Genomic DNA, 7,635 nt, shown 5'->3' on the forward strand with positions numbered 1-7,635 from the left:
TCGCCGTCTGTCCTCGGGATCGGGGTCCACATCTCCATGGCAATTAATAATGGTTGGGTCCTACATCAGTTAGACGTCAATAATGTTTTTTTACATGGCGACCTCTAGGAGGAAGTTTATATGGAGCAGCCTTCAGAGTATGCTACTCAGGGGGGATGTCCTCCTCTGTTTGTCGCCTTAAGAAATCACTATATGGCTTGAAAAAATCTCCACAAGCATGGTTTGGTAGATTCAGTTAGGCCGTCATACGCTTTGGACTTAAACAATGTGCAGTAGACCATTCAGTGTTCAATCATCAATCTTCTGCAGGGTGCATTCTGTTGATTGTGTATGTTGATGACATCATCATTACAGGTAGTAACTCACGGGAAATTCAGAGATTGAAGACTTTCTTGCAAAAAGAGTTTGCTACAAAGGACTTAGGCCGCCTCAGATACTTTCTTGGGATAGAGGTGGCATATTCCTCTCATGGGATATCTCTATCACAGAGAAAGTATGTGTTGGACTTACTGAAAGAAACAAGGAATCTTGGAGTAAAACCTGTATCTATGCCTATGAATCCCATTGTAAAGTTTATTCCAGAGAAAGGGGATCTTTTGGAAGACCCTGACAAGTATAGAAGACTGGTTGGTAAGCTCATACATCTCACTGTTACTCGTCCAGATATCTCTTATGCAGTTGGAGTAGTTAGCCAGTCTATGAGTGCTCCTCGTACCTCTCACCGGGGAACAGTAGTTCAGATTCTCCGCTATTGGAAAGGGGCACCAGGGAAAGGATTGCTATTCAAGTAAAATGGACATGTCAGGGTGGAAGGATATTGTGATGCAGACTGGGCAGGATCTCCAGCATATAGGAGATCAACCACGGGTTACTGCACATTTGTTGGTGGCAATCTAATGTCATGGAAAAGTAAGAAACAAGAGGTAATTTCCAAGTCCAGCGCCGAGGCAGAATACCAAGCTATGTCCCATACGAGTGGGGAGCTTCTTTGGTTACGTTCCCTCTTGACAGAGATTGGTTTTTCTTCTTCTTCTCCAGCTCAGCTTTATTGTGATAATAAGGCTGCGATTCATATAGTCACCAATCCTGTCTTCCATGAGAGGACCAAGCATATAGAGGTTGATTGCCATTTTATTCGCCAGAGAATCTATAGGGACGAGATACATGTTTCCTTTACTCGATCTGTGGACCAGTTAGCAGATATTTTGAAAATACGATGTAGGGGGGTCCCAAGTTATACTTGATTGGCAACACAATGAGGAGGGAGAATATGGTTGTTTAAGAAATAGAATCTACCAATTTTAAACTTTTAAACCGATTTTAAGATTAAGAGATCAAGAATCAATATTCAAGCATACAAGTTAAATCTAATGGTGCAATGCAAATAAAAGAGCAAAGAGATAGAAAGAGTGCACCCGAGATTTAAAGTGGTTCGGTCCTCAAATCCGAGGCCTACTCCACTCCACCAACCAAACCCGTTGATGGCTTCACTATTTGATCTTCTTAACCTTGGCGAAGATCGAATGCCAATTACAATAGCTTTAACTTTGGTGGCTATCCTCACCCCAATAGCTTTAACCTTGGTGGCTATCCTCACCACAGAGAATGGTCTTCGCTTCTCCGAATACTCGCCCGAATACAACACTCGAAGGTTGAAAGAAAGAAATGAAAAATCCCTCACAAGGGTTACAAAATGGATGTACAAATTTGAGCCTATGATCCAAATCCTAAAGATGGTGATGAGAGGCACAATTGAAGTTTGATTCACTCTTGGATATTCAAATGAAGTTTTAGAGTGTTAGAGGATATTCAAATGAAGTTTTAGAGTGTTAGAATTGATGATGGTAATGTTTGGAACACCCATATTTATAGGAAAAATAAAATATGACCGTTCAGTGGCATTACGGTAATTTCTGGAAAATTCCCAACGGCTCAAAATCCGACCGTTGTAGTGTTCTCGGAGTTCCGAGAATATTTCTCGGAGTTCCGAGCAAATTTTCGGAGTTCCGAGAAGAAATCTCGGAGTTCCGAGAATACACACAAAAGTTGGAAAATGATCTACTGGACCATTTCTCGGAGTTCCGAGAATAACTCTCGGAGTTCCGAGAATTCTCGGAGTTCCGAGAAAAACTCTCGGAGTTCCGAGAAGCCTATGTCTGAGCAGATTTTCATTTCTGTTTTTGGGCTTCCAACTTAACACCAAGTTGGGATTGCTTATGAGGGTTCCAAGGTGTTGGAACTACCACAAATACAATCACATATATTTTTAGGGTGTGTGAGATTAACTTAATTATGCCTCTAAAAGCCTAATCTAGGTTTGGATCAATTACATTCTAAAAGACAAAAAATGGTCTTCAATATGAATTTCTTCATGTCTTCAAGTCTTCATGACTTCTTGCTTGATGACTTTGGCCTTCCAATTGGTGGTCCAATGTGAGCTTCTTGGCCTTCAATCCAAGCATCCTTGATCTTACTTTATCATAATCTACAACTTAGACAATCAAACACATTAGTGATAAAAGATCACTTGTGTATTGGAATCATCAAAACAAGATGGGAATGCCAAGGTAAAAACCATTGGGCTTACAATCTCCCCCTTTTTGATGATGACAAGCACAAGAGATTTACAAATCAAAGCATATACTCTTTTCACATTTTTCTTACTCTAGAGACTTTACTCTAGATTCTTCTCCCCCTTTGTCATCAACAAAAAGAAGGGGTAAGAAAAACAAAGGGGTTTGAAATTTACAATTTTAAAGCTCCCCCTTTTTCAAAGAAAAATTCAATTTTAACTCCCCCTAGTTAAAATAATTTTACAATACAAGAGGGGTTATCACAAACCATACAAATGAAATATATTCAATTTTAAGTTCAAAAACCCCTAATCTACACAATATGAATAAAATTATATGGGGGTTTTGGGAACCCAAGATTTCTTGGTCCCACATCTAGCCCTACTCTTGGATGCACATTGGAATTGGTAATGACCATTCATTCCACAAAAATGGCATCTAACAAGAGGGTTAGATACACTAGTCCTATCATGATAAGCATGTTGAGGTCTAAGACTAGTTTTACTTAGGATTATGTCAATAATTTTATTTCCATTTAGAAATCCATGTAAACATAATCTAAGTCTCTCATTTTCATTATGAAGATGGGATGTTTGAACTAAAAGCTCATTTCTTTCATCTTCATAAGAATTGGAGGAGCTTGCCATATTTTGAAGTTTTAAAAGTTGGCAAGATTTCTCATCCAAACTACCCTTAAGGGTATTAATCTCAAGTTTATGATTTTCAAGTGTCACTTGTTCTTGAGATATGGAAGAAGATAAATCAATTTTCAAAAATTCAAGTTCTTTTTCTAACTTTAAAATGGATTTTTTAAGAACTTTGTTTTTGGAAATTTGGGAGTGCAAAGTGTTACACAATTCATCATAAGATATTTTTTCATTATCGCTACTTGATGATTTACAAGATGGGTGAGAGTTTACCTCATCTTCATGGGTGAATGTCATGAAGCAAAGATCATCTTTTTTATTTTCTTCCCCTTCACTTGAGCTTTTGCCCGATGTGCTTAACGCATCCCAACCGGCGGCAAGAGCCTTATGCTTCTTCCAATCCTTCTTACCCTTGTACTTAGAGGAAGTTGATTTTAGAAGTGGACAATCCGGTCTTTTGTGTCCAATCTTCTTGCAATTGAAGCATCTTAAGGCTCTATCAACATCACTTTCTTCTTCTTATCTTTCTTATACTTCTTTCTCCACAAGCTCTTGAATCTTCGTAAAGCTTCTTCTTCGTCACTATCCGCTTCACTTGATGAGTCTTCCTTGGAAGCCTTGAGTGCTAGGGATCTAAATTCCCTCTCCTTCTCTTTTGGCTTCTTTTCCTCTTGTCGGCTAGTAAGGAGCATCTCATGGGTGATGAGAGATCCTACAAGCTCCTCCATGGTTAGCATTTTGAGATTCTTTGATTCTTGAATCGCGGTGACCTTTGGATCCCAATGTGGAGGAAGAGACCTAAGCAACTTACGTACAAGCTCATCAGTAGGATAAGATTTACCAAGATTAGCCAGTTCGTTAGAAATAATAGAAAAACGAGTATACATTTCCGAAATACTCTCGTTTGGACTCATTCTAAACATTTCATACTTGCTCTTTAACAAGTTTATTTTGGAATCCTTGACTTGTGATGTTCCCTCATGGGTAGTCGCAAGGGTATCCCAAATAGTCTTGGCGGAATCAAAAAGAGCAACTCGATTGAACTCCTCGGTAGCTAAGGCACAAAACAAAGAATTTATTGCTTTGTAGTTCAAATTAGCTTGCCTTTTCTCTACCACATTCCATTCTTCAAATGGTTTGGAACGTACATTGTATCCATTTTCAACAATGTACCAAAGTTCCACATCTATCGAAAGAAGATAGATGCGCATCCTTGTTTTCCAATGTCCATAGTTTGACCCATTGAAGAAAGAAGGTCTAGTTGTGGAATGGCCTTCCGGAAGTCCGGTTCCAATTTGGTGTGCCATTTCACAATTAGAAGTTGCCAAATAAAATCTTTCCCTAGTTAGATTTTGGAATAACTTTGACAAAAAATTTAAAATCTTTTAAGAGCCAAGGCTCTGATACCAAGTGAAAATACGATGTAGGGGGGTCCCAAGTTATACTTGATTGGCAACACAATGAGGAGGGAGAATATGGTTGTTTAAGAAATAGAATCTACCAATTTTAAACTTTTAAACCGATTTTAAGATTAAGAGATCAAGAATCAATATTCAAGCATACAAGTTAAATCTAATGGTGCAATGCAAATAAAAGAGCAAAGAGATAGAAAGAGTGCACCCGAGATTTAAAGTGGTTCGGTCCTCAAGTCCGAGGCCTACTCCACTCCACCAACCAAACCCGTTGATGGCTTCACTATTTGATCTTCTTAACCTTGGCGAAGATCGAATGCCAATTACAATAGCTTTAACTTTGGTGGCTATCCTCACCCCAATAGCTTTAACCTTGGTGGCTATCCTCACCACGGAGAATGGGCTTCGCTTCTCCGAATACTCGCCCGAATACAACACTCGAAGGTTGAAAGAAAGAAATGAAAAATCCCTCACAAGGGTTACAAAATGGATGTACAAATTTGAGCCTATGATCCAAATCCTAAAGATGGTGATGAGAGGCACAATTGAAGTTTGATTCACTCTTGGATATTCAAATGAAGTTTTAGAGTGTTAGAATTGATGATGGTAATGTTTGGAACACCCATATTTATAGGAAAAACAAAATATGACCGTTCAGTGGCATTACGGTAATTTCTGGAAAATTCCCAACGGCTCAAAATCCGACCGTTGTAGTGTTCTCGGAGTTCCGAGAATATTTCTCAGAGTTCCGAGCAAATTCTCGGAGTTCCGAGAAGAAATCTCGGAGTTCCGAGAATACACACAGAAGTTGGAAAATGATCTACTGGACCATTTCTCGGAGTTCCGAGAATAACTCTCGGAGTTCCGAGAATTCTCGGAGTTCCGAGAAAAACTCTCGGAGTTCCGAGAAGCCTATGTCTGAGCAGATTTTCATTTATGTTTTTGGGCTTCCAACTTAACACCAAGTTGGGATTGCTTATGAGGGTTCTAAGGTGTTGGAACTACCACAAATACAATCACATATATTTTTAGGGTGTGTGAGATTAACTTAATTATGCCTCTAAAAGCCTAATCTAGGTTTGGATCAATTACATTCTAAAAGACAAAAAATTGGTCTTCAATATGAATTTCTTCATGTCTTCAAGTCTTCATGACTTCTTGCTTGATGACTTTGGCCTTCCAATTGGTGGTCCAATGTGAGCTTCTTGGCCTTCAATCCAAGCATCCTTGATCTTACTTTATCATAATCTACAACTTAGACAATCAAACACATTAGTGATAAAAGATCACTTGTGTATTGGAATCATCAAAACAAGATGGGAATGCCAAGGTAAAAACCATTGGGCTTACATATTTTCACCAAACCCTTGCCTAAGTCGAAGTTAAATGATATTTGTAGCAAGCTGGGAATGTATAATATCTACATTCCAGCTTGAGGGGGAGTGTTGGATCTATGTAATAAGCCTGAGGGCATAGTTGTCATTGTACTTATCTTTCTCTCTATATAAATACATTAGTGAGGGGGAGTTTTCCCTAACTCACTTTTCTCTTCTCTAAATCTTTCTCTCAGCAGTAAGGTTGCTCCATTGTGACCTGGTGGTCATGGGTTCGAGTCAAGGAAACAACCTCTCTGCAATGCAGGGCTAAGGCTGCATACAACTAGCCCTCCCCAGACCCCACAATGGCGGGAGCCTCATGCACGGGGCCGCCCTTAACATGTTAATCTTCATGTAAAGGTCAATATTTTTTTTCAATGATATTAGCTAATCTCCATAGCCCCTTTGATACTTACCCGTGCAATCACATTTGTTGAATCTCCTTACTAAAAGATAAGATAAAGGTATCTAATTTATGAAGTAGTGCCTTTGTTTAATTTCATTATAAGAAACTCTGGCTGTTCATGAATAAATCATTAGTACATTTGCGTTTGAATAACAGAAAACTCTGTCACCAGCTTGACCTGGTTTTCCTTTAAAGCTGCCATAAAAATTGAGTTTAATGAGATCTTTCTTTGTATCTGTTAATATTCTTCTCAAGTCTTATTCTTTTCCTAGAAAATACAATGTTTTCCTCTCCCGAATTTGTCAAAGCACAATGAAGGCTATAAGTCCCCAGAGGAGATTTCCAGCAATTTTTAAAAAAAAATTCCACCCAAATTAAGGATAATCTCTTTTTTTTATAGGAATTAAGGATAATCTCCTTTATTGATAATGGAAAACAATCCATGGAACTCCAAGGGGCCGTTTGGATACGAGGGTTTTATAATCCGGGGTTTCCTCAAAATTGTAGCTAAGAGACAAGAGAAGAAGCGGACCAACCGTCATTTTTGACTCGTTTTTGACTTCTCGCCCTTCTTTCCGTCAGCAAGAGAGTAGCAAATCCTCCCATATTTCCAAGTTTTAGAAATCTCAGGTTGCAGGAGAGATTTTTAAAACCTGAATTTCTCACTTCAAATCCAAGAAACGCTGCGAGGACTGAGACAACAGCTTGATCATGAACCCTCGGGTACACTGTTTTCAAACTAAAAAATTAGATTCTAAAATCTGCGTATCCAAACGGCCCCCAAAGCTACGAAGAATCGCGAACCAAGGGTATTGTGAGAATGAGCAAGAGTCTTACAAATTCTTCGAGCTGGCAAAGGAGAAGCTTTCAACACCAAACAACGGTAGAAAGAATGGACATAAAACTTGCCGTTCCATGCCTATGTTCCGATCTACGTATCCTACCCCAATGTCTCATTAAGACCCAATCCACATCTTATATCCATTATTTTTGTATAAGATTATACACAGATAAGACTACACATGATATGCAAATTGAACAAAATCAAGCAAAGAAAACTCCACCTTGCTTCTTATTATCTGAGAATGGTGGTTCAACGAAAACAACAAATGAAATGGGCTACTCATTATTTCTCCAAAATATAAATAATAGGGAAAATTGTTAGAAAAATGCAAAGTTTTCATTATATTGTGAAGTAAGGGTAGAGTTGGAGAAATTGTA

The sequence above is a fragment of the Tasmannia lanceolata genome, unplaced genomic scaffold, assembly GCF_043159265.1.
Source record: "Tasmannia lanceolata isolate RefF3 unplaced genomic scaffold, GAP_Taslan_0.1 ptg000002l, whole genome shotgun sequence".
In the NCBI taxonomy this organism is placed as follows: domain Eukaryota; kingdom Viridiplantae; phylum Streptophyta; class Magnoliopsida; order Canellales; family Winteraceae; genus Tasmannia; species Tasmannia lanceolata.